At 39.6% G+C, this 27,752-nt stretch overlaps 1 protein-coding gene across 7 annotated transcripts in view; it reads left to right on the top strand.

The window, feature by feature from the left end:
* LOC117999400 (NXPE family member 3-like) overlaps positions 1-27,752 on the top strand; it is a 62,250-nt gene that overhangs the window by 5,675 nt on the left and 28,823 nt on the right. For 2 of the 7 annotated variants that reach the window (XM_034988476.1, XM_034988474.1), the window contains exon 2: positions 16,742-16,802. The exons of 3 other annotated variants lie outside the window; for them this stretch is intronic. The gene's annotated coding sequence lies outside the window, so the exon portion shown is untranslated. Of the gene's footprint in view, positions 1-16,142; positions 16,803-27,752 lie in introns of those variants that run through there. 2 more of the 7 variants (XM_034988479.1, XM_034988475.1) reach the window with 1 other exon arrangement.

Genomic DNA, 27,752 nt, shown 5'->3' with positions numbered 1-27,752 from the left:
AGGGTCCTGGGATAGAGTCCCAGCTCCCTGCTCAGCTGGGGATCTGCTTCTCCCTCTCCCTCAGTCACTCCCCCTGCACAAGAACCTGACCATGCTGGCACTCTGACCTGGGACTTCCAGCCTCCAGAACTAAGTTTCTGTTGTTTATGAGCCACCCAGTCTGTGGTATTTTGTTACAGTGGCCACAACCGAGACACCCTCTTCAGTCTCTTTTTACAACATTGCATTATGATGTAACCTTTTACCCATTTTTGTTTCAAATTTATTAAAATTTTCCTTTCTACTTCCAATATCCATTGGATATTGGATACCTTCAACGTCCATTTCTACTAAATATTTTATTTTTTTAAGATTTTTTTTTTTTTTTATTTGACAGAGAGAGACAGCAAGAGAGGGAGCACAAGCAGGGGGAGTGGGAGAGGGAGAAGCAGGCTTCCCACTGAGCAGGGAGTCTGATGCGGGACTGATCCCAGGACTCTGGGATCATGACCTGAGCTGAAGGCAGATGCTTAACCTGAGCCACCCAGGCGCCCCTCTACTAAATATTTTAAGTACTTCAGATAGTTCACAGACCTCACTGTGGGATCCCAACTGCCTCATTTCCTGTACTGCCTGGATCAGTTCCTGTGTATTGTGCCAGTCCTGTCCATATTACCATTGCCTTCCATCAGGGCTGACTTCGTGGGTGCTCAAACTGTACAGTCACACAGAGCCCCATGCTCAGAGGGGCCTGTGCTGGGCTTAATGCTCTGCCATCCCCATTTTGAAATTCATAATAATCTTTGAACAAGGGCCCCATGTTTTCATGTTGCACTGCACTGAGACCACTCAATGATCCTGCCAGCCCACTCCCGAGACCACAACAAAAACAAAACCAGAAACCCCTGAGCTGGGTTGTTAAATCCAAACTCTCTAGTCAGGTTTAAAAACATCCCTGATGTGGCTGTAACCTTCCATTCTAACTGCATTTTCTGCCTCTGCCTTTCTGGGATTACCCATGTTTCTCTCTGTGCATGTGGCCCTTCTATCTGGGATGCTCTTCTCTCCCTCCTCTGCCTATCTGTGAACTATTTCATCCTTCAAGGCCCTCTTCATACCACCACTTCCTCTGTGAAGACTTCCTGTGCCCAGATTTTGTTGCAGGGTCCTCTGTGCCGTTCTAGTACTTAGACATCATACTGTAGCCACTGGTCTACGAGCCTGGTTCCCCACTTTAGCTGTGAGCTCTTCAAAGAACCCTAGCAGTGTGTCTGACCCAACTGTTGATCAATGTTTGCAGAATGAATAAATGAACAGAGGTGAGGAGGTAGAAAATGGGAAGGAGAAGGAGCAGAAAAGGAAGAAAATCTAACAAGTAGTTAAAGGAGGCAGGAGAGCAAAAGAAGAAATTAGGAAAAAAATTGCCTCCTTCAGAATTTATAAAGTATATTTTATATCTTCAGAACATTTGCAGGTTATATTTATCAACACCACTACTTTGTAATGCGAATAAGGTAGATATGATTAATTTAGTTACAGAAGAAACAGGTGAAGCAAGTTATACAAGATGCATAGTAAGTGGCTGGATAGTAACAGTAAGTATGACCTGAATCCAGGATGGTGGGGGGGGGGGGAGTGGTGGTACATTATCTATTTCTTTTCAGGGAAAAGGAGAAAAAAGAGAAAAAAGGAGAGGCCCCCCACCACTGCCGCCAAAAACAAGAAAGGAAAAAAAATATTTGAGAAGGGGTGGGATAGGTTTTATTTCTATGCTTTTCTTTTTAAGTCCTTAGTCACATTTAGCTCCTCAACCGTGCAACACTAGAGGGTGGATTTGATGTTTGTTTTGAAGAAAGGAAGGCATAGGGGTAAAGGGGGAAGGAAACAAGTTGAATTTGCGGGTTAAAGTAGTGACATCTGATTCTCTTTTCATCTGGACTAGAGACAGCTTGGGATAATGCAGACTGGAACCCAAAAGTTTCAAAAATGGAGAGGGGATGATGGGAGCATGATAGGTTTTGTGTAAGGTCTCTAGATTATACTGTATCCCAAGGGCAAAGGGATAGAGGAGGTTTGTTGATGAAGACAGTTAACATTTCAAACTTATTTTATTTTTTTAAAGATTTTTTTTTTTAAGTAAACTCTTCACCGAATATAGGGCTTGAACTCACAACCCTGAGATTAAGGGTCCCACAGTCCACCAACTGAGCCAGTCAGGTGCCCCTTTAAACTTATTTTTTATTTTATTTTATTTTTTTTTAAAGATTTTATTTATTTATTTGACAGAGAGAGACACAGTGAGAGAGGGAACACAAGCAGGGGGAGTGGGAGAGGGAGAAGCAGGCTTCCTGCAGAGCGGAGAGCCCGACGCGGGGCTCGATCCCAGGACCCCGGGATCATGACCTGAGCCAAAGGCAGACGCTTAACGACTGAGCCACCCAGGCGCCTCCCCTTTAAACTTATTTTTAAAACCAAAAAATACATAAGCATTATAGAAAAATTAGGAAATACACATATGCAAAAAAGAAGAAAATAAAAGTTATCCACAATCTATTATTCAGAGATACTATTAGCATTTGGAATCATTCAACTGTGTACACATATATTCAACTACCCATTTAAAATAGCTGCCTCAGGGCGCCTGGGTGGCTCAGTCGGTTAAATGTCTGCCTTCGGCTCAGGTCATGATCCCAGGGTCCTGGGATCGAGCCCCGCATCGGGCTCCCTGCTCAGTGGGAAGCCTGCTTCTCCCTCTCCCACTCGCCCTGCTTGTGTCCCCTCTCTCGCTGGGTCTCTCTCTGTCAAATAAATAAATAAAATCTTAAAAAAATAAAATAGCTACCTCTTAGGATGCCTGGATGGCTCAGTTGTTAAGCATCTGCCTTTGGCTCAGGTCATGATCCCAGGGTCCTGGGATCAAGTCCCACATCGGGCTCCTTGCTCGGTGGGAAGCCTGTTTCTCTCTCTGCCTACTGCTCCCCCTGCTTGTGCTCTCTCTCGCTCTGACAAATAAATAAATAAAATCTTTAAAATAGCTACCTTGGGGCACCTGGGTGGCTCAGTTGTTAAGCATCTGCCTTCGGCTCAGGTCGTGATCCCAGGGTCCTGGGATCGAGCCCCACATCAGGCTCCCTGCTCCGTGGGAAGCCTGCTTCTCCCTCTCCCACTCTGCCTGCTTGTGTTCCCTCTCTCGCTGTGTCTCTCTCTGTCAAATAAATAAAATCTTTAAAAAATAATAATAAATAAAATAGCTACCTCATATTCAATCACATAATTTATGTAACTTAATAATTTCGTATTGTACACCTGGGTATTTAAATTGTTTTCAATTTTCATTTTTAAACAGCATGCACTGAAAATTCTTGTGCACATCCAGGATGATTTCCTTGGGATAACTTTCCAGAAGGAACATTTTAAAGAACGGCATTTGTGGTGCTTGGGTGGCTCAGTTGGTTAAGCATCTGCCTTTGACTCAGGTCATGATCTTAGGGTCCTGGGATCGAGCCCTGCATTGGGGCTCCCTGCTCAGCAGGGAGTCTGCTTGTCCCTTTCCCTTTGCCCCTCCACCCTCTCTTGCATGCTCTCTGTGTGTCTCTCTCTCAAATAAATAAATAAATCTTTAAAAAACATAAAAATAAAATAAAAGATGGCAGTCTACAGTGTAGAGTAGTGGCTAAAGCATGGATTAAAAACACTTACTTGCTATGTTATTTAGTTACATCATTTAGTTTCTCTGTATCTCTGTACATCTGTAAAATGAGGGTGATAGCACACTGCTCCATAGGGCTGCTGTGAGGATTAAAAGAACTAATAACACACTTAGCCTAGTGTCTGAACATGATAAGAGCTCAATAAATGTGAGCTATTATTATTGCCAGACAGTTTTTTCAAAAAGTTGCACAAATTACAGAGCACCCTATACTAGGATACACTGTCACTAGAATTAATGTTGGATATTATCATTCTTTTAAATTAGTGATTCTCAACTTTGTACATTGGAATCATGTGGAGAACCTTTTTTTTTTTTTAAGATTTTATTTATTTTTATGTCAGAGAAAGAGAGAGAGAAAGAGAGTACAAGCAGGGGGAATGGCGGGCAGAGGGAGAAGCAGGCTCCCTGCTGAGCAAGGAGCCCGATGAGGGACTTGATCGCAGTTTCCTGGGATCGTGACCTGAGCCGAAGGCAGACGCTTAACCAGCTGAGCCACCCAGGTGTCCTCATGTGGAGAACCTTAAAAAATACTGATACCCTGGTCCCATTCCCAAAGATTCTGATTTAATTGGTCTGGGATGTGCCCTTGGGCATTGGAATTATTGAGGCTTCCCAGGTGATTCTGATGTACAGATAGGTGAATTATCACTGTTTTATTTCCTCTTTGATGGAAAAAAAAATATCGATGGTGCTAGCAGCTGGGGGAAGGGTGAGTGAGGAGTAACTGCTTTTAATGGGTACTAGGTTTCCTTTTGGGGTGATGAAAATTTTTGGAACTAGATAGATGTGGTAGTTACATAACATTGTGACTGTACTAAATGCCACTGAATTGCTTACTTTAAAATGATTAATTTTGGTGTTACATGAATTTCACCCCAGTAAGAAAATTAACAGAGAAATATTATGTCTTTATTTCTTTTAATTTTAATTTCTTTATTTACAGTTATGATTCAGAATTTATATGTTTAGTAACCATTAGGGTGATTTTTCTTTCATTCTTTTTCTTAGGCTTGTCTATTGCCTACTTTTCTGCTAGGATGTTCATTTTACTGTTTGCAGGAGCTCTTAGAATGTTAACCTTTGTCTGACAAAGGTTTTAAATATTTTTCCAGTTTGTTTTTTGTCTTTTAATTTATTCATGTGTTTTTTTATGTATATAAGTTAAATGTTTTTCTTGTAATTAAGCTGTCAGGGTTTTTTTATGATTTTTATCCTTTGGTGTCAGGCTTATAAAGCACACTCTCCCCCACACACACTAGAAAAAGAGCAAACTAAACCTAAAGAGAGCAGAAGGAAGGAAATAATAAAGATTAGAGTGGAGATAACCAAAGTAGAGAATACAAAAATAATAGAGAAAATCCATTAAACCAAAAGTTGGTTCCTTGCAAAGATAAACAAAATTGACAAATCTTTAGCCAGACTATGAAAAAAAAAAAGAAAGAAGACTCAAATTGATAAAATCAGAAATGAAAGTGATAACATTAATACTGACCTTACAGTAAAAAAAAAAAAAATTATAGAAGAATATTCTGAACAGTTGCATGACAACAAATTAAATAATCTGGATGAAATGGACAAATTCCTAAAAACACGCAATGTGTGTTTATTAGCGCTAATAAACCAATTCAGCAAAGTTGCAGGATACAAAACACACAAAAACCAGTTGTATTTATATTCATTAGCAATTAGCAATCTAAAAATGACATTTAAAAAACAATTCCATTTACAATACATAAAAAGAATAAAATACTTAGAAATAAAGTTGACCGAAGAGGTGTGAGACTTGTACACTAAAAACTACAAAAAATTGCTGAAAGAAATTAAGGAAGATCGAAATAAATGGAAATACATCCAAATTCATGGTTTGGAAGACTTAATATTGTTAGGATGACAATACTATATCTATCATACTACAAAGTGATCTACAGATTCAATGCAATCCTTATCAAAATCCCAAAGGCCTTTTTGCAGAAATGGAAATCACTCCTAAAATTCATAAATCAAGAGCATTGAAAACATAGGTCCACACAAAAACTTGTACACAAATGGTTGTAGCAGTACTATTCATAATAGCCAAAAGGTAGAAACAACCCAAATGTCCATCAACTGATGAATGACAAACAAAAAGTAGTATATCCATACAATGGAATATCATTCAGCCGTTAAAAGTAATGAAGTACTGATTCATGCTAAAACATGGCTGAGTTTGGAAATATTATGTGAAATGAGAGAAGCCAGAAACAAAAGGCACAATATATATGTTTCTATTTATATGAAATGTCTAGAATAGGCAAATCCATAGACAGAAAGTTCATGGTTGCCAGTGGGAAGGAGGGAAAAATGGAGGTTGACTGCTTAATGGATACGGGGTTTTCTTTGGGGTGATTAAAAGATCTGGAAGCAGGGCGCCTGGGTGGCTCAGTTGGTTAAGCGACTGCCTTCGGCTCAGGTCATGATCCTGGAGTCCCAGGATCGAGTCCCCCATCGGGCTCCCTGCTCAGCAGGGAGCCTGCTTCTCCCTCTGACTCTCCCCCCTCTCCTGCTCTCTCTCTCTCAAATAAATAAATAAAATCTTAAAAAAAAAAAAAAAGATCTGGAAGCAGATAGTGATGACAGTTGCACAATATTGTGAATGTACTTAATGTCACTGAATTGTACACTTTAAAATGCTAAAATAATAAATTTCATGTTATGTGTATTATACTACAATAAAAAGTCTTTTCCAATGCAAGAGTAAGTAAATCTTTACTTTCAAAAAATAATAGGTTTTTTGTTTTATCAAAATTTTAATTCTTTAATTAGAAAATTTCACCCGGGGCGCCTGGGTGGCTCAGTCGGTTAAGCATCTGCCTTTGGCTAGGTCATGATCCCAGGGTCCTGGGATCGAGCCCTGCGTCGGGCTCCCTGCTCGGTGGGGAGCCTGCTTCTCCCTCTCCCACTTCCCCTGCTTGTGTTCCCTCTCTTGCTGTGTCTCTCTCTGTCAAATAAATAAATTTTTAAAATCTTTAAGAAAAAAAAGAAAAGAAAATTTCACCCAAATTACCACAATATCATTATTGAATAATGTCTTTATTCTGTACTGGTTTGAAATGTTACTTCTGTCACATGCTAATTACTATGCTTGGTCTGAGTCTAGGTTTTCTCTCTAGCATGCAGTTGGATTTTGCAGTTTTATTAGTCTCTCTAGTCTATTTTCAGTATAATATGTTTTTTATTTACTGTCGTTTAAAGCACATTTTAGTTCAGAGCACATTTTAAGATCAAAGTACCTCTCATTACTTAAGCATTTTCTTGGTGATTTTTGAACATTTTCTCCCAGATGAACCCAATGATTATTTTGTTAGATTAAAAATACCCCCTCAGAGAAAGACAAATACCATATGATTTCACTCGTATGTGGAATTTAAAAAACAAACAAAACAGATGAAAATAGGGGAAGGGAAGGAAAAATAAAATAAGATAAAAACAGAGAGGGAGGCAAACCATAAGAGACTCTTAACTATAGGAAATAAACTGAGGGTTGCTGGAGGGGATGTGGGGAAAGGGATGGGGTAATTGGGTGATGGGCATTAAGAAAGGCACTTGATGTAATGAGCACTGGGTGTTATATGCCACTAATGAATCACTAAATTCTACCCCTGAAACTAATAATCCATTATATGTTAACTAAATTGAATTTAAATTTAAAAAATTTATTTTTATTTAATTTTTAAAAAGATTTTATTTATTTGAGAGAGAACGCGCATGTGCGCATGAGAAAGGGGGAGGGGCAGAGGGGGAGGGAGAAGCACTCCCCGCTGAGCAAGCCTGACATGGAGCTCTATCCCAGGACCCTGGGATCATGACCTGAGCCCAAGGAGGATGTTTAACCGACTGAGCCACCCAGGCGCCCCCCAAAATTTTTTAAAAATAAAATATTAAAAAATATATTTAAGAAATACCCCTTTGGAATCAGGAACACGTCAAGGATGCCCACTCTCACCACTATTGTTCAACATAGTACTAGAAGTCCTAGCAACAGCAATCAGACAACAAAAAGAAATAAAAGGTATTCAAATTGGCAAAGAAGAAGTCAAACTCTCTCTTTTCGCAGACGACATGATACCTTATGCGGAAAACCCAAAAGACTCCACCCCCAAATTACTAGAACTCATACAGCAATTCAGTAATGTGGCAGGATACAAAATCAATGCACAGAAATCAGTTGCTTTCTTACACACTAACAACGCAACTGTAGAAAGAGAAATTAGAGAAACAATTCCATTTACAATAGCGTCAAAAACCATAAGATACCTCGGAATAATCCTAACCAAAGAGGTAAAGGATCTATACTCTAGGAACTACAAAACACTCATGAAAGAAATTGAAGAAGACACAAAAATATGGAAAAATATTCCATGCTCATGGATCGGAAGAATAAACATTGTTAAAATGTCTATGCTACCCAGAGCAATCTATACTTTCAATGCCATCCTGATCAAAATTCCAATGACATTTTTCAAAGTGTTGGAACAAGCAATCCTAAAATTTATATGGAATCAGGAAAGACCCCGAAATCGCCAAGGAAGTGTTGAAATAGAAAAACAAAGCTGGGGGCATCACGTTGCCTGATTTCAAGCTATATTACAAAGCTGTGATCACCAAGACAGCATGGTACTGGCACAAAAACAGACATATAGACCAATGGAACAGAATAGAGAACCCAGGTATGGGCCCTCAACTCTATGGTCAAATAATCTTTGACAAAGCAGGAAAAGACATGCAATGGAAAAAAGACAGTCTCTTCAATAAATGGTGCTGGGAAAATTGGACTGCCACATGCAGAAGAATGAAACTGGACCATTCTCTAACACCATTCACAAAGATAAACTCAAAGTGGATGAAAGACCTCAATGTGAGACAGGAATCCATCAAAATCCTAGAGGAGAACATAGGCAGTAACCTCTTTGACATCACCCACAGCAACTTCTTTCAAGATACATATCCAAAAGCTAGTGAAACAAAAGCAAAAATGAACTTTTGGGACTTGATCAAGATAAAAAGCTTCTGCACAGCAAAGGAAACAGTCAACAAAACAAAGAGGCAACCCACAGAATGGGAGAAGATATTTGCAAATGACAATACAGATAAAGGGCTGGTGTCCAAGATCTATAAAGAACTTCTCAAACTCAACACCCAAAAAACAAATAATCAAGTCAAAAAGTGGGCAGAAGATATGAAAAGACACTTCTCTGAAGAAGATATACAAATGGCTAACAGACACATGAAAAAATGTTCATCATCATTAGCCATCAGGGAAATCCAAATCAAAACCATACTGAGATACCACCTTACACCAGTTAGAATGGCAGATGTGGACAGGGAAAGAAACAACAAATGTTGGAGAGGTTGTGGAGAAAGGGGAACCCTCTTACACTGTTGGTGGGAATGCAAGTTGGTACAGCCACTTTGGAAAACAGTGTGGAGGTGCCTCAAAAATTTAAAAATAGAGCCACCCTATGACCCAGCAATTGCACTACTGGGTATTTACCCCAAAGACACAGATGTAGTGAAAAGAAGGGCCATATGCACCCCAATGTTCACAGCAGCAGTGTCCGCAATAGCCAAACTGTAGAAAGAGCCCAGATGCCCTTCAACAGATGAATGGATAAAGAAGATGTGGTCCATATATACAATGGAATATTACTCAGCCATCAGAAAAGATGAATACCCAACTTTTACATCAATATGGATGGGACTGGAGGAGATTATGCTAAGTGAAATAAGTCAAGCAGAGAAAGTCAATTATCATATGGTTTCACTTATTTGTGGAACATAAGGAATAACATGGAGGACATTAGGAGAAGGAAGGGAAAAATGGGGAGGGGGGAATTGGAGGGAGAGATGAACCATGAGAGACTATGGACTCTGAGAAACAAACAGGGTTTTAGAGGGGAGAGCGGAGGGGGGATTGGTTAGCCCGGTGATGGGTATTAGGGAGGGCACGTACTGCATGGAGCACTGGGTGTTATACAAAAACAATGGATCGTGGATCACCACATCAAAAACCAATGATGTATTGTATGGTGACTAACATAACATAATAAAATTTAAAAAAAAAAGAAAGAAATACCCCTTTGGAATTTTACTCATAATTGCATTAAGTTTATAAATTAATTTTGAGAGAATGAAGGTATTTACAATACTGTGTATTCCTGTCCAAGAACATGATACATCTCTCTATTTAACTTTTTCCATGTCATTTAGTAAAGTTTTGAAGTTAAATTCATATACATATTATACTTTTATCACTTTATTCCCAGAAAATTAAAAATTCATTTCTGTTGAAACTTTGGTGACTAATCATTGCTAGTATGTGGGAAAGTATATGGAAAAGCTATTAGTTTTTGTTTTGTTTTGTTTTCACCAACTTAAAGTGTAGGTATTTCAGCAAAGACAAGTATAAAGGAACTGGGGCAAGAAAGAGCAATTCCAAGAAATACATTTTTCCTAAGAGCTAGAGCACCATACAGGAAAACCGTAACAGGAAATGACAGGGAAAACAATTTAGTAGGAACCAGACAGTGCTTTAAACCATCTGTTTTTAAATAGTAGGCTTCAAAGGCAAGTTTTTTATCCTTAAAACACAGCTATTTAAGACAGGATACAATTACAATAAGTCAACTTTCCCTGGGCGCCTGGGTGGCTCAGCCGGTTAAGCGACTGCCTTCGGCTCAGGTCATGATCCTGGAGTCCCGGATCAAGTCCCACATCGGGCTCCCTGCTCGGCAGGGAGTCTGCTTCTCCCTCTGACCCTCCCCCTCTCACGCTCTCTCTCTCTCTCTCTCTCTCTCTCTCTCATTCTCTCTCTCAAATAAATAAATAAAATCTTTAAAAAAAACAAAAAACAAAAAAAACTCAACTTTCCCTGAGCTTAAATGCAATGCGACAGATAACCTTTCACATATTTTTAAAATTCTTTTTTCTTAGGGATTTGGAGGGACTATTTTCCAACTATAAATATTTTTAAAGTAGTATCTGGCAGTTTCCTAACTAATTGAGTATATTGTTCTATAATAAACCACCTCACTCTTTCAGCAAGAAAAAAGCCACTAAGTTTGAATAAGGACATCACCCAATGAATTAGGACACAAAGTTTGCTTTAAATATTTTTTTGGGGGAAAGGACACCACACTTCTACTCAATTAAGAGAAACATTTTTACAGTCTTGAGGTCTTTTATTTTCTTTACATTTATCATGCCATGAATTCATAGGGAATGGGTTCCAGCAGTTCGGGCTCCTTTCTTTCCATTGGTTCTCACAAAGTGTGCTTCTTTTGGTGGGGCAGGCTGGTGCTTCAGTTGAACCCAAGTACCTTTCTCTTTGGCTTCCTTCTTTTTCTGATCATTTTCCTTCACACGCTTCAGGAAGCTATCTCGGCTCTTTGAGTGTTTAATATGCTCAATGCGTACATTAATTCTTTTGGCAAGAATCTTGTGCTTAACTTGTTTGTTTACAACAATGCCAGCAGCATGCTGAGTAACTTTGTAGACTCTTCCAGTTTTGCCATGGTAACATTTGTGGGGCATTCCTTTTTGAACAGTGCCCCTTCCCTTTACGTCCACAATATCACCTTTCTTATAGATTCGCATGTATGTGGCCAAAGGAACAACTCCATGTTTTCTAAAAGGTCTAGAGAACATATAGCGGGTACCTCTCCTCTTTCCCTTTGTGTTGATCATTTTGGCGAATTACTGAAAGATGGCCGCTCCAGCTGAAAGGAAGCTATTAGTTTTTGTTTAAATATTTTATAACCAGCTATGTTACTGAATTATAATTGATTCCAGCAATTTTTCAGGTGCTTGCCTTGGGTTTCTAGGTAACGATATCATCTGTGAATAACAGAAACTTTGTTTATGCCCTACTGTGTAACCTTGAGCATAGTTCCATCATAGGTTTGTTCTGAGGATTTAACTACTGAATGTAAAATTCTTGGAATATTGGCTGGTACTTTACTTAGTAAGCACTTTATAATTCTAGTATTATAGTAATAGTACCATGTTACTTAACAGGAAAATTTTTGGTGTTTTACATTTTATCTTTTGATATTAGCTGTTGGTTTGAGATAGATTTAAATTTTTTTCCTGATATAGAAATACTTAATCTATTCCTACTTTTCTAGAGCTTTTGTTCATTAAAATAATTATTGAATGTTTAATTTCACAGAATACTGGTTTTGTACCTATTTGAATTGTCCTTTCTCCTATTTATACAATGAACTATATTAATAGATTTCCTAATGTTTAACTAGTTCTCCTGTGATAAATCCAAATTGGGCACAGCATCATTATGATCCTTTAAAAATGTGGTTGAATCTGATTTGCTTATATTTTGTTTACAATCGTTACATCTGTACTTTTAAGTGAGATTGATAGGAGGTTTTGAATTTTTTTTTATGTTGTGTATGTTAGCCAGGAGTCGGTGTCCAGGTTTCTGTTAGTTTCATAAAATGAATTGGGAGAGATTCCATTTTTCCCAGTGTTCGGCAGCATTTATACAGTATATAAATGATTTATTTCTAGAGCATTTGAAAGAATTTACCCTCAAAGCCAATTAGACATCTTTCTTGGTAGTATATTGTTGATAACCTAAAAAAAGCTCCTTTGTGATTTGTGATCAGTTAAGGATTTTAACTTCTTCTTACATCAGTTTTGAAAATTTCCTAGAAAATCACCCATTTCACCGAGATTTTTAAAATGTTTTAGCCTAGAGTTGTATATACAGTCAGTTCTGCAATAACACCACATATGCATTCCTAAAAACCACTAAATCACACAGTGAAAACCATGGGGCTTATGGGAAAAATGGGATTAGGGGCATAATCCTCAAAAACTGTCAGTGACGCATTAAAAAAAAAGATATGAACCTACTAAAACAATAGTGTGATTTCACACTTCATACCCATTTTGTGAAATACATAAATACTACAACAAATATGGCACTTTATATTGAAAAAGACCTGAAATTTGCTTGTGGAAGTGGGCACTGGAAAAGTTGCAGCTTCAGAATTGTAAAGTGACCAAAGAGGAAATCTAAAATGGGACAAAGCTGCGACAGGAGATCTGGGTGGGTGGGGCTCATAACACATCCAGGGAGCTGAGGTAGCTAGAAAATGCTCTGGATGAGTGCACTGTGGGTTTCTTTCTTTCTTTTTTTTTTTTTTTTTTTAAGATTTTATTTATTTATTTGAGACAGAGAACGAGAGACAGAGAGCATGAGAGGGAGGAGGGTCAGAGGGAGAAGCAGACTCCCTGCCGAGCAGGGAGCCCGATGCGGGACTCGATCCCGGGACTCCAGGACCATGATCTGAGCCGAAGGCAGTCGCTTAACCAACTGAGCCACCCAGGCGCCCTGCACTGTGGGTTTCGTGTATTCCTAGTGACTGGGCTCGGCTGGGTGCAGTGTTTTGCATTCACCTGGTATTCCCCTTGAACATCTCTCACTAACACCTTAAAGCACTGATTTCCAGGAGGTTCCAGAAGGTAGGTTTATAGCAAGTTCCGCTGCTGTGACACCACAGTGACTTCTCTGCCATTCAGTGGGCCATGACTTGAGTCCTCTCCAAAAGGTTTGGAACTCAGCCCTAGGAGTGGTAGCTGCCTTTATATCTGTTATTCTTGCTAATCATTGTCCTCTGGAATAATCCACTCTGATGCTCTCAGATAGATACCCTTTTCCTACAGTGGGAATTTGTCATCCCAAAGTCTTCCCATTATAGAGTCATAATATATCAATAAAACAACTACAATGAACACCAAATACATTTTGTGAAAATTTAAAGTGAATGACAAAATGTAAATTCTCTCACTGATGGCTTTTGGATATGGTGAATTATTACCTAAAACAGTTGTGAAAAAAGTAAGTCCTCAGATGTGTAAGCCAGACTTCATGCAAAGGCCTGGGGTGGGGGTAGAGGGTTCTTGGCACCCCAGAATGGAATCTGCCTGCTTACAGGAAGCTGTATTGGTTCCAAAGCACAGAAAGTGAGACTCTATGATTCCAGGGGCTGAGAAGTGCGGGATGGGGGACTAGGACTTAAAAAGGTGGATTTTGAGAGACACAGGGCCTGGAAGAGTTTGCAGTACCAGGCAGAACATGCATTTATGCCACATAACAATTTCCATGCCCTTTCTTGGAAAGTTGCCAAAGTTAACTCACTCTTTAATGTTGGAAGGCCTAGGAGTGCCTGGGTGGCTCAGTCCTTCAGCATCTGCCAAAGACGCTGAATGACTGAGCCACCCAGGCGCCCCTAAACCTTTATTGTTTTATGCTGTACATGGATCCGTGGTTCATACTGGATATTTAAGAGAAAAGTCTAGGCTGTCATGGATCCATTCACGGGGTACAAGATTCTGACTGTGGGATTTGTCCTTCTGGCTTGGGGGAGTAACATGCTTGCCTCTCATCATTGGCTCCTGTGTTCTCTCATTGTGCAACCTAAGGTTTGGATTGATTAATGCTTTAATCTGGGTGAGGGGACTGAGGGCAGCTCTCAATCTCCTTACCTGTGCCCCTGTGGGACTCCAGGGGCAGCCATTGCAGGGTGGGACATCATCCTTAGGAGGAGGGTGAGTGGTTGAGTATTAGAGTCTATTAGGGAATTCAAAACACAAATCCAGAAGAGATTTTTCAAGGAAAATTCTATGGAGGAAAAAAAAAGCAATGCCCATGGTTCTCCAATCTCCTCACCCTTCAAAAGTGTTTCCTTTCTGTCCCATTGTGAGAGAAAGAGATGGAAATCCATGGTGTCCAGTCCTGCTTTTTAGAAAAGAGGAAAAAAAAAAAAGGCAAGGATTCAGGGGAAAAAAAAAAAAAATCCCTGTCTGGAAAGAGTGGGTAATTGGCTGTATCTTTTGGAAACATGGGTATGGCAAGAAGCTAAATTATCTCTGAGAGAAGGCATTTCCCTGTTTGTCCATAAGTCAGAACTGGAGTTCTGGGGCTTAATGTAGCTACAGATGCATTTTGTTTGGACCGTTTAAACTCATGTTTAAAACAGTTGAATGGGTTGTTGATAGTTAAACAGTAGGGGCTTTCAAATGAAAATATGGATTTCTGGTTCCACTTAAGTGGTTGATCTGGCAAGATTGGTCTTTATTCTAAAAGTATGAAGGAGTTTGGCAGGGAAACCCCAATTCCTTAATAATCTGGTCCAAGGAAAGTGTTGATTTCATTTCCAGAGTAACCTTTCACTATGAGAAAGAGCCAGACTTCTTGGTGTAGCAGCCAAAACTTTACACCTTTTAAAAAAGTTGAACTATAGGGCGCCTGGGTGGCTCAGATGGTTAAGCGACTGCCTTCGGCTCAGGTCATGATCCCAGAATCCTGGGATCGAGTCCCACATCGGGCTCCCCCTGCTCTGTGGGGAGCCTGCTTCTCCCTCAGCCTCTGCCTGCTGCCCCCGCCACCGCTTGTGCTCGCTCTCTCTGTCAAATAAATAAATAAAATCTTAAAAAAAAAGAAGTTGAACTATAACATGCATGAAAAAATATAAATCATAAGTGCTCAATGAAATAAAGATAACACACCTGTGTAATCATCACTCAAGTCAAGAAATAGACATTACCAGGATCCCCAGAAACTTCCTTTTACGCCTTCATCCCCATCACTACCACCCTCTCTTCTTTCCAGATATAAACATTATAGTTTATTTTTGCCTGATTTTGCATTTTATAGAAATACAAATATATTATGTACTCTTTTATGCATGTCTTCTTTTTTTTTTTTAAGATTTTTATTTATTTGACAGAGACACAGGGAGAGAGGGAACACAAGCTGGGGGAGGGAGAGGGAGAAGCAGGCTTCCCACTGAGCAGGGAGCCTGATGCGGGGCTTGATCCCAGGACCCTGGGATCATGACCTGAGCCGAAGGCAGACGCTTAACGACTGAGCCACCCAGGTGCCCCGCGTGTCTTCTTTTTTATCATTAAGAAGATGTGTCTTCTTTCATTCAATATTTTTGTGAGATTCATCTATATTGTAGTGTTCATTTTCATCTCATAGTACTCTAGTGCATGAAAATACAACAGTGTATTTATCATTTTTTTAAATTATTACTATTAGAGAGAGAATGGGAGAGAGAGCACAAGAAGGGGGAGGGTCAGAGGGAGAAGCAGACTCCCCACTGAGCAGGGAGCCTGATGCGGGACTCGATCCCAGGACTCCAGGATCATGACCCGAGCCGAAGGCAGTCGCTTAACCAACTGAGCCACCCAAGTGCCCTGAATTTATCATTTCTATGGTTGATAGACAATTGAGTTTCAGTTTTTGGCTATTTTAAATATTGCTACTGTAAATCTTCTTGTCCAGTCTCTTGGTGTGCATATATATGCATGCCTTTCTGTTGGGTATACACCAAGAAGCTAAATTGCTTAGTCCCAAGGTATACTATATGTTAAACTTTGGTACTTATTGCCTAGCAGTTTTCCAAAGTGGTTTTCCCAATTTGTTCTCTTACCAAAATAATGTGAGGGATTCGGTCGCTTCACATCCTCATGAACATTGGTATCGTCTGTCTCTTAGTTTTAGCCTTCCTTTGAATATGTAGGGGTACTTCACTGTGGTTTTAATTTTCTTTCTTTTCTTACTAATTACATTGAGCATCTATTCATATATTTATTCATCATTTGAATTTCCTCTACTGTGAAATGCCTGTTATCTTCCCATTTTTAATTGGGTCATTTGTCTGTTTCTTATGAATTTGCAGGAATTCTTTATAAATTTTGGTTACAAGCCCCTTCATTTGTTGTGTATGTTGCAGATATCTTCTCCAACTCTACATCATGCCCGCCTTTCACATGAATAGTGTCTTGATGAAAATGACTTATTTTTTATTTCAAAATTTTATTGTGATAACACAGTGTGAGATCTACCTGCTTAACAATTTTTAAAATGTACAACACAGTATTATAGGAACAATGTTGTACAGCAGATCTTTAGAACTTACTCATCTTGCTTAACTAAAACTTTATGCCCATTGATTAGTAACTCTCCATTTCCTGTCTCTCTAGCTCCTGGCAAACACCATTCCACTCTTCAATTCCGTGAATTTGACTATTTTAGATACCTCCTGTAAGTAGAATCATGGAATATTTGTCTCTCTGTGACTGGCTTCTCTCACCTAGCATAATGGCCTCAAGGTTCATCCATGCTGTCTCATATTGCAGAATTTCCTTCTTTTTAAGGCTAAATAATATTCCATTGTATATACATACCATGTTTTCTTTATCCTTTCATCTGTCAGTGGATATTTCCACATCTTGAATACTGTGAATAGTGCTGCAATTATCATAGGAATGATAATATCTCTTCAAGATCTTGATTTCAGGGCGCCTGGGTGGCTCAGATGGTTAAGCGTCTGCCTTCAGCTCAGGTCATGATCCCAGGGTCCTGGAATCGAGCCCCACATCGGGCTCCCTGCTCAGTGGGGAGCCTGCTTCTCCCTCTGCCTCTCTCTCTGTCTCTGATGAATAAATAAAATCTTAAAAAAAAAAAAAAGATCTTGATTTCAATTATTTTGGATACTCAGAAGTAGGATTTCTAGGGGACCCTGGGTGTCAGTTGGCTAAACGGCCAACTATTGATTTTGGCTCGGGTCATGATCTCAGGGTCCTGGGATCGAGCCCCCTGTGGGGCTTCATGCTCAGCAGGGAGTCTGCTTAAGGATTCTCTGTCCCTCTCCCTCGGCCCCTCCCCCTGTTCATGCTCTCTCTTTCTCGCTCTCAAATTAATAAATCTTAAAAAAATAAGTATGATTGCTAGATCATATGGTAGTTCTATTTTTAATTTTGCGGGGGGGACATCTACACTATTTTCCACAGCAGCTGCACCACTTTTTCATTCTTATTAACAGTGTTGCAAGTGTTCCAATTTCCCCACATCCTTGACAACACTTTGTTTGGGGTTTGTTTGTATTTTTTTTTTGTAATAGTCATCCTGACAAGTGTGAGGTGATATTGTGGTTTTGATTTCCATTTTCCTGATGATGAGTGATGTTGAGCATCTTTTCATATACCTGTTGCCTATTTATATGTCTTCTTTGGAGAAATGTGTGCTCAAGTCCTTAGCCCATTTTCTAACTGGGTATTAGTTTTTTTGTTATTGAATTGTTGGAGTTTCTTATATATCTTGGAGCTTAAGTCCTTACCAATGATACGGTTTGCAAATATTTTCTCCCACTCTATGGGTTGCCTTTTCACTCTGTTGGTTGTTTCCTTTGCTGTACAGAAACTTTTTTTTGCCTGTGCTTTTGGTGTCATATCCAAAAAAGTAATTGCCCAGACCAATGTTAAAAAGCTATTTCCCGGGCGCCTGGGTGGCTCAGTCGGTTGAGCGACTGCCTTTGGCTCAAGTCATGATCCCAGGGCCCTGGGATCGAGCCCCGCATCGGGCTCCCTGCTCAGCGGGAGGCCTGCTTCTCCCTCTCCTACTCCCCCTGCTTGTATTCCTGCTCTCGCTGTCTCTCTCTGTCAAATAAATAAATAAAATCTTTATAAAAAAAAAAAGCTATTTCCCTAAGTTTTATTCTAGTAGTTTCATGATTTACGGTCTCGCATTTAAGTCTTTAATCCATTTTGCATTAATTTTGTATATGGTATGGTGTTCCCTTTCTAAATGGAAATAAGAATAGTATAGTACTTCATGGATTTTGTAAAGGAGTAAATGAAATAATACATATAAAGCACAAAAAAAGAGTGCCTGGCATTTTGTAAGTTATAAATGTTAGCTCTGTTCTGTTTTTCCTTTTTCCTTACTGCCCTGTCCGCATAGCCCCCATGCTGCCCTGGGATTCCGGGCCCAAAGCCCTCTGGCTTCTACCCCTGGGATGTGTGGTACTTGGTGTCCTGCTCTCACCACTCCTCCACTGTTGACAGCGTCCTGGGCTGCCTGGCTGGCCACGGCCACATGATGGGGGACTCCACACTTCAGCAGTCGGGGGAGTACCTGGGAGACACCATGTGCTATGAGTGGCTCTGGTGGGGGAGAGGGCAGGACACCTGGAGCCTCATGAAGGAAAAGGTGAACAAGGAGGGTTCTGAGAGACAAGGCTCCTACATTTTCAATAGAGAGGTGGGGCAGGATGCTGGGACTTTTCCAAGGGCAAGTGAGCAAAGGACTCTGAGCTAGGAGAATATAATTATTACTGTTGAGCTGCCTTTCCAGTTTAGGTAACCAGATGTTATATAATGAGCTCAAGTGACAGCATTTTAAAAAGCCTTCAAATAATACAATTTCTGATAATACAAAAAGGTCCCCCCACTTAGTTAATAAATAAAATCCCCATTTACTCTCTTAAGTAAAAGTAATGTAAACAACATGAAATTCAAACTTTTGTCCCACACTCCCCCTCAATTTCTTTTTCTCTTCTCTTTCTTTCTTTCCCTTGTTGAGCAGCAGCTGGTAGAGCAAATTGTGGTTCTCTTAGATCCTAAAACCTGAGTGACTTCTGCTCAGTGCATGCAGTTTCCTCAGCCCCTCCAAACTTAAATTCATCCAAACCCCAAATCCTCTGTGCATACCATTTTTCTAAATAGTCAAGATCAATGGAAAACAGAGAACTATCACAAGACCTGTGAGTTACCTCCCATTTAGAAAAGAAAAACAAACATTTAGCATCTCTAACAGTTATATAGAATAAAAGTATGTCCCAAGAACGCAGTACCTCATACAAAGTTATTACCAATCTCCAAGATATCTGGGGAAGAGGAAAGTAGAATGAAAAAGCTAGCCATAGTTCAGTGATCATACTCTCTGTGAACTCAGTTGTAAAGTTAGCAACAAGCTAATTGTAGCTCTTGCTTACCATGATTTTGAAGAACATCCATCTAAGCATATTAACTCCCATCTCAGATGGGAAGCTCAGATACATTCCTGTCTTCCTGAAAAGTTCAGAAATTTGCCATACTGTCATCCCTCAGTCACTAGGCTAGTTGGAGTTTCTCCTTTATTTTAAACAGTTTATTGAAGTGTAATTGACAAGCCATTAACACATATTTAAAGTGTGCTATTTCATAAGTTATAACATATACATCCACCTGGAAAACAGTCTTCACAAATAAGATCATTAACATACCCACCAACCAGGAAAGTTTCCTTGTGGCCCTTCCTAATCCTTCCCACTCCTCCATTCCCACTCCCTTCCCAGGCAACCACACATTTTCTTTCTGTCTTTTTAGCTTAGTTTGCATTTGCTAGAACTTTATACAAATGTAACCATACAATATGTACTCTTTTCTCTGTGTGGCTTCTTTTGCTCAACATAATAATTTTGACATTCATCCACATTTCTGCATGTGGCAATAGTTCATTCCCTATTTACTGCTGTGTAGTATTCCATTGTATGGATATACCATTACTTGACTATCCATTCATCTGTCGATACTTTCCAATTTAGCTATTACAAATAAAGCTGCTATGAATATTTGTGCACAAGTCTTTGTATGGATATATGTTTCATTTCTCTTGAATAAATACCTTAAAGTGGAATGGCTAGATCATATGGTAGGTGTATGCTTAACTTTTTAAGAAACTGCCAAAATGTTCTCCAAATTAGTTGTACCATTTTATATTGCCACCATCACTGGGTAGGACTTAGCGTTGCTCTATATCCTTTTTTTTTTTTTTAAAGATTTTATTTATTTATTTGAGACAGAGAGAATGAGAGAGAGAGAGAGCACATGAGGGGGGAGGGTCAGAGGGAGAAGCAGGCTCCCCGCCGAGCAGGGAGCCCGATGCGGGACTCGATCCAGGGACTCCAGGATCATGACCTGAGCCGAAGGCAGTCGCTTAACCAGCTGAGCCACCCAGGCGCCCTCGTTGCTCTATATCCTTGCCAACACTTGGAAGGGTCAATCTTTTATTTATTTATTTATTTATTTAAGAGAGAGAGAGAGCAGGGGGAGAGGGGCAGAGGGAGAGGAGAGAGAGAATCTTAAGCAGGATCCATGCCCAGAGCAGAGCCTGATGCAAGGCTTGATCTCACGACCCTGAGATCATGACCTGAGCTGAAATCAAAAGTTGGATACTTAACTGATGAGCCACCCAGGTGCCCCTGGAAGGATCAATCTTTTAAATTGTAGCTGTACTAATAGATATACAGCGTTCATAATGGCCCATTCAAGCATTTCTTATGATGGTGGCTTTAAAAATCTTTATCAGATAATTCCAACATCTGAGTACTCTTTTTTTTTAAAGATTTTATTTATTTTTTAGAGAGCAAGCCAGAGAGAAACAGCATGAGAGGGGAGAGGGTCAGAGGGAGAAGCAGGCTCCCCGCTGAGCCGGGAGCCCGATGTGGGACTCGATCCCAGGACCCTGGGATCATGACCTGAGCCGAAGGCAGACGCTTAACCATCTGAGCCACCCAGGCGCCCTGAGTACTCTTGATGTTGGCACCTGATGATGATCTTTTCTCATTCAAGTTGTGATTATCTTGGCTGTTGGTATGATGAATGACTTTCTGTCATTTACTGGACATTCTGGGTATTATGTTCTGACACTCTGGGTCTTATTTTACCTTTGTTCTCTTTAGCAGGCAATCACCTTGTTTAGGTGTGGCATGCAGATCTAGGTGGGGTGTATATTCAGTTGTCTTGGGGGCCCTACTGATGCCAGCCCGGTGACCATGGGGCATCAACTCTCACTGTCTCTTTGCCACTGGGTGAAGGTGGAAGTTCAGCTCCACACTTTGCCCTACTGACACCAGGGGCAGGGAGGCACAGTGCCAACTAGCATTTCTTCGCTTCACCTTGTCTGCCATGTTGCTTCCAGGGAGGAGTGGAAGCTCAGATCCCTCCTGGAATCAGTTTTATCTTAATCCATGTATATGTTACTTTGAATTCTTTACATACTACAAAGAACCAAGTAGATACCTTCCAAGTGGAAATATTCTTTCAAAACACGCAGTAGATGGGATAAATAGTAGAATGGATACCACTTTAGAGCAAATAGTAAGCTAAAAAATTATTGTAGAATTCAGGTTCTCTCCCTCAACTCTATAGTGTTGTTTAGAATTCTCTTTACCCTGTTATAATTAGTAATTCTTTACATTAACTTTCCCTGTTCAAATTAAATTCTGTGTGTTTCTTTCTCCTCATTGCATTCTAACTGATACACTAGTAATTCCTGATGAATCAATTTTTGACATTCCTCTTTTTTTGTGTAATAAAAAGAACACTGGAATTTCAATAGTGACTTGATACAAGTTTATTTTGAACTCATCTGAAGTACAGTCAGTTTGGGTACAGTACAGTACAGTTTCGGAGCAGCCTTCCATACTGCTGTTGTTTAAGTAGTGACTCTAGAATGAAGGTCCCTTTCAACACCCTATATGGGGTGTTTTATGTCCAGGCATGGAAGTGTCATACATTTTTGCTGCCCAAATTCCAATGTCCACAACCCACACAGGGAATTTAGGAAACAAAGTCTTCAGGAAGAGAAAATGGGGTGGTGAGCAACTAGCTAGACTCCCGTTTTTCCAATGTATTTAATTACATTAATTTTAGACATCAATGAACTGTGTTTATATTTTTGTAATCATGTCAGTTTTTTCCTTGTTTCTCTCTCCCTTCCTTTGTTTCTTATTTTTCACACCTGCTTATTTTTTGTCAATAAATAATTATTGAGAACCACTGGTGTCTAGGCACTGTTCCAGGTTCTAGGAACATAGCAGTGACCAAAACAAGAAATCAAGATTCCTGTTTTGTTGTGCATGAACTCTAGCAGAAAGACCCAGAAACACATAACAAAATAAATACATATACATACAGCTCTAGACAGTGGAAAGTTCTGTGAGAGAAAACAATGTGGAAGTGCAAGATGGTAAGGAGGAGGAAGATAGTTAGATTAAAAGGTCAGAGAAGGTGCTTCTTGAACAGTTTCATTTGAGCTGAATCCAGAATGATGAGAAGGAGCCCCCTATATGATTATTTTGGTGATAATCTCTGGCTCTGTGCAGCAGAACACACCTGGAGAAAAACGTTCCATCATGCTGACAGTTCTCACTTGAAACACTAGACCATACACCTCAAAGGGGCCTTAATGAAGCACAGTAATCACAGTGGTTCTCAAAATGTGGTCCCCACATGGGCTGCATCAGTATCACCTGGGGGCTTGCTAGAAATGCAGCTTCTCAGGCCTAGCCCCAGACCTACTGAGTCAGAAACTCTGGGGAGGAGCAAGTCTTTGTTTCAACAAGACCTCCAGGTGCTGCTGATGTGCACGGAAGCCTGAGAGTCACTGCCCTAGTTCCACTGGGCCGCTCCTAGGTGACGGCTTCCCCTGCGTCTCCTCTCTCCTGAAACCTTCCCCGACCTCACCCTCAGCAGATGACCCAACATATTCTCTTGAACAAAACAAAGCAACTGGAGGTGAATTGCAGACTCTCCCACAACCATATTTCCTCACCTCCTTCCTGGCACCTGCACTAGAATTCTCCATCTTCCCACCTGTTTTTGTTTTGTTTGTTTAAAGATTTTATTTATTTATATGACAGAGACAGCGAGAATAGGAACACAAGCAGGGGGAGTGGGAGAGGGAGAAGCAGGCTTCCCGCTGAGCAGGAAGAGCCCGATGTGGGACTCATCCCAGGACCCTGGGATCATGACCTGAGCCGAAGGCAGACGCTTAACGACTGAGCCACCCAGGCACCCTTCCCACCTGTTTTTGTATGCTCTTATCTATGACTGATCCTTCCACTTCCCCTCTGGTTCTTGTCCCCTCTTGCCTGTTCAAGGACATCACTCTACCAATTTCCCCTCCCTCCTAAATCACTTTCTCTCTCAACAGTGTTATTTCCATTACATTCCTGTGGCATATACCTGTCCCTTTCTACTTTATTTTCATATGCTTAAGTATTTAAGTCAAATGCAGAATCATCACGTCCCACTCCCAAATATTTCAGTATAAATAATTTATAAACAGAATATTGCCAAAATGAAATAATAATTCCTTAAATCTAATACACAGTTCATAATCAAATTTATTCCATTGTCCTTCAAAAGTCCATACAATTGTTTTTCAAAGTCAAGATCCATTCCAGGACCTGGTGGTTTATCCCTTGATTTCTTTCTTTATTTTTTTAAAGCTTATTTATTTCTGATCTCTATACGCAACGTGGGGCTTGAACTGATGACCCTGAGATCAAGAGTCACATGCTCCACCAACTGAGCCAGCCAGGTGCCCCAATACTTTGATTTCTTTAAATCCAGGCTAGTTCTTCCTTTTCCTTATCCTTTTTAGTGGAAAAGTTAGGGCCAGTTATCCTCTCAAATGTCCCACCTTCTGGATTATTTCTGCTTGCTTCCTGATGGTGACATTTAGTTAGTCCTTTATTTCTTGTATTCCCTATAAAAATAAATTATGAGTTAAAGACTTGATAGATTTAACTTAAGCATTTGGAAAGGGATGTTGTAAATTCTATCTGCAGCACATTTGGAGTATCAGTATCTGATTATTTACCATCAGTGACCATGACCATGAGTGACCACTGGATAAGGTTATACAAGCCTGATCCCTCCACAGCAGTTGTTTTCCCCTTGGGATCAGAAAGGAATCTAGTGGTATCATTTTGGCCTTGTATGAATTCCAGAAATCCTCATTAGGCAATGATTTTTAACACAGCTGATAATGATTTCCTGTATCAATCATTTTATAAATGTTACAAACGGGTGATTTTTGGGGTGCCTGCCTTCGTATCAGGTCGTGATCCCAGGGTCCTGGGATTGAGCCCCGCATTGGGCTCCTTGCTCAGCGGGGAGCCTGCTTCTCCCTCTCCCTCTGCTTGCCTCTCTGCCTACTTGTTCTATCTCTCTGTCAAATAAATAAATAAAATCTTAAAAATAAATAAATAAATACATAAAATCTTAAAAAAAAAAGAAAGGGTGATTTTCTTTCTTTTTAAAATTTTTGTGGGGATGGTGCACAGGGAAAGAGAGACTCTTAAGCAGGCTCCATGCCACCCAGCCAGTTCGGAGCCAGACTGGACTTGATCTCACAACTCTGAGATCATGACCTGAGCTGAAATCAAGAGTCAGACACCTAACCAACTGAGCCATCCAGGCAACCCACAAAAGAGTGATTTTCTAACTCCATTGTTCTTTCTACAGTTATCAGCTGGCCTTTTATAAAAATAATGCTTCCTCTCATTAACTGGAGCTAATAGGTTAGTTGAAAGATAACTTCTCCTGGAAAGGCAAGAAAATATTCAACTGTTTCCCTTTAATGAGCAATTTGCAAAGAAAAGAGCCGGTTTAAAATGGTAGCAAATGACCATCTTTTTTTGGTATCATTGTATGATACATAGATTTTTATCAATTTGGTGTGATTGAGCCAATCTTTTATAAAATTATCATTTTCTCTAATTATTCCCTCTCATTCTTTTCTCTAATATTCAGATTTTCACAATCGCTGCCAAATTGACTCCTGTGTCCTTTCTGACATACCTCCAACACTAGAAGGCTTCCTTGATTTCTGGCACAAGGTATCCCATCCCAGGCTCACTTTTTACTATTTTGCTCCTGACCTAGAATTTGTTGGTTCTCCAAGAATTCATGGAATTAGAAGTGAATAGAATGAAATTAGAAATGAATATCTGGTCACTGTAGTGCTCATGATTATTGGGGTAACATTGTTTCTAGGTTATTTAAAAGACAGAAGAGAATGACGATTGATGACAGATACACAGATAGACTAAAAATCACAAATTCATATTGATATTTCAGATTAATTTTAGAGTTAGTGGTTTATTTTCTTATTTGAGTTTATATTCACATCTCATTTCTCTTACATGGAAAATCTAACAATACAAACACAATTACTTTCATGCATTGTTGGTGGGAATGCAAACTGGTGCAGCCACTGTGGAAAACAGTATGGAGGGTCCTCAAAAAGTTAAAAATAGAACTGCCCTACAATCCAGTAATCGCACTACTGAGTATTTACCCAAAGAATAGAAAAACACTAATTCAGAGTGATACATGCACTCCCATGTTTATAGCAGCATTATTTTCAATAGACAAGATATGGAAACAGCTCAAGTGTCCATGGATAGATGAATGGATAAAGATGATATGGTATTTATATATACAATGGAATATTAATCAGCCACTAAAGGAATGAAATCTTGCTATTTGGAATGACATGGATGAAGCTAGAGAGTATGAAGCTAAGCAAAATAAGTCAGAGAAAGACAAATACTATATGATTTCATTCATATGTGGAATTTAAGAAACAAAACAAATGAGCAAAGGGAAAAAAGAGAGAGAGGCAAACAAAAAGATTCTTTTTTTTTTTTAAGATTATTTATTTATTTATTTATTTGACAGAGAGAGACATAGCGAGAGCAGGAACACAAGCAGGGGGAGTGGGAGAGGGAGAAGCAGGCTTCCTGCAGAGCGGGGAGCCCGATGTGGGACTTGATCCCAGGACCCTGGGATCATGACCTGAGCCAAAGGCAGACGCTTAACGACTAAGCCACCCAGGCGCCCCAGATTCTTAATTATAGAGAACAAACTGATGGTTACCAGAAGGGACAGGGGTGGGGAGGTGGGTGAAATAGGTGATGGGGATTAAGGAACACACTTGTTGTGATGCACACCAGGTGATGTATGGAATTGTTGGATCACTATATTATACACCTGAAACTAATATAACACTGTATGTTAACTAACTGGAATTAAAATAAAAACTTTTTGAAAAAACTCACAATTACTTGCTATAGTCTATCATATTAAAAAAAGTAATTTTAAAATAACAATACCACTGTTAAAAATAACAGTAAAACCACTGAATGAAGTTAAAGATCTGTTTATAGATGACCAGGGTTGTATTAAAAGGACTCAGAAGCCAACCTGAAGAAGCTTCCACTGGACCAAAAAATAAAAAATAAAAAAGGACATTTGATTATCAACAAGGAAAAAAACTGCTGCACTGGATTGAAACACAACAGACATGTTTAAATCCACAAATTTATGATAACACTTTGGAGAATTTTAGGCAATCAACTCATTATTTTAAAAACTGTTAAGTAAAGGAAAAGAATCAAGTTTTTATCCTGTCTTTCCTATATAACCAAATGATTGGCAAGGGGAAATTTCTCTCTATACCAATACTCCAGCTAATAAATAAAGAAGGAATGATAACACTAGAATATCATCATTTCATAACTCCTTGTGAATTGATAGAATTAGTCAGTAATCATCAATAGCTGCTCATATCACAAAAAGTAGAGATACCCAGACAGTGTGGTTCCTGATGGAAGCACAGTCATTACTTATGAAGCTTTGCCCCCCCCCAAATGGAATCTGAATTTGATCAAGCCTCTATATCTAATTACTAATTTATAGGAAATACAGAGTTGAAAGAAAATGTTAAACAGTACTGATGTTAAAAGCCAGACCATAGGAAACTCTACAGAAAAAAACAATCTGGTTTCTTCAACAAATAATTGCAAATGGGGAGGTGGGGCACATGGAGGAAGGGGGCTGATAGACTGAAAAAGATGTGAGACATAGCCACCAGTCACGGAGTGTGAACTCTATATGATTTGAACCAACTGTAATATTCTTTTGTAAACTTTTTTTGTCCTTAGACTGCATCCCCCTAACCAAGTACAAAGAATTGAGTAAATTCATTCTCTTGTGGTTGTTAGCAATTTGATAAATATTTCGAGTTGTTCATTATGTTCCCAATTTCAGGGACTGCACTTTTTAGATTTAAATTTTTAATAGGTATTGCATATACATAAGTCAAAAGGCAAAACTGTACAGAAAATTATGCAAAGAGAAGTCTTGTTTCCATTCCTGCCCTTCAAACTCCATTCTTCTTCCATTTATAGGCCACTATTTTGTTTATTTATGCATCAGATACTTCTTTTTACAAATGTAAGGATTTAAATGTATATGTATGGGGCGCCTGGGTGGCTCAGTTGGTTAAGTGACTGCCTTCGGCTCAGGTCATGATCCTGGAGTCCCTGGATCGAGTCCCTGGATCGAGTCCCTGGATCGAGTCCCTGGATCGAGTCCC

This window comes from Mirounga leonina, unplaced genomic scaffold (genome assembly GCF_011800145.1).
Source record: "Mirounga leonina isolate KUSES-001 unplaced genomic scaffold, KU_Mleo_1.0 Mir_454, whole genome shotgun sequence".
NCBI classification, from domain to species: domain Eukaryota; kingdom Metazoa; phylum Chordata; class Mammalia; order Carnivora; family Phocidae; genus Mirounga; species Mirounga leonina.
This window is presented reverse-complemented; position numbering and strand designations above follow the sequence as displayed.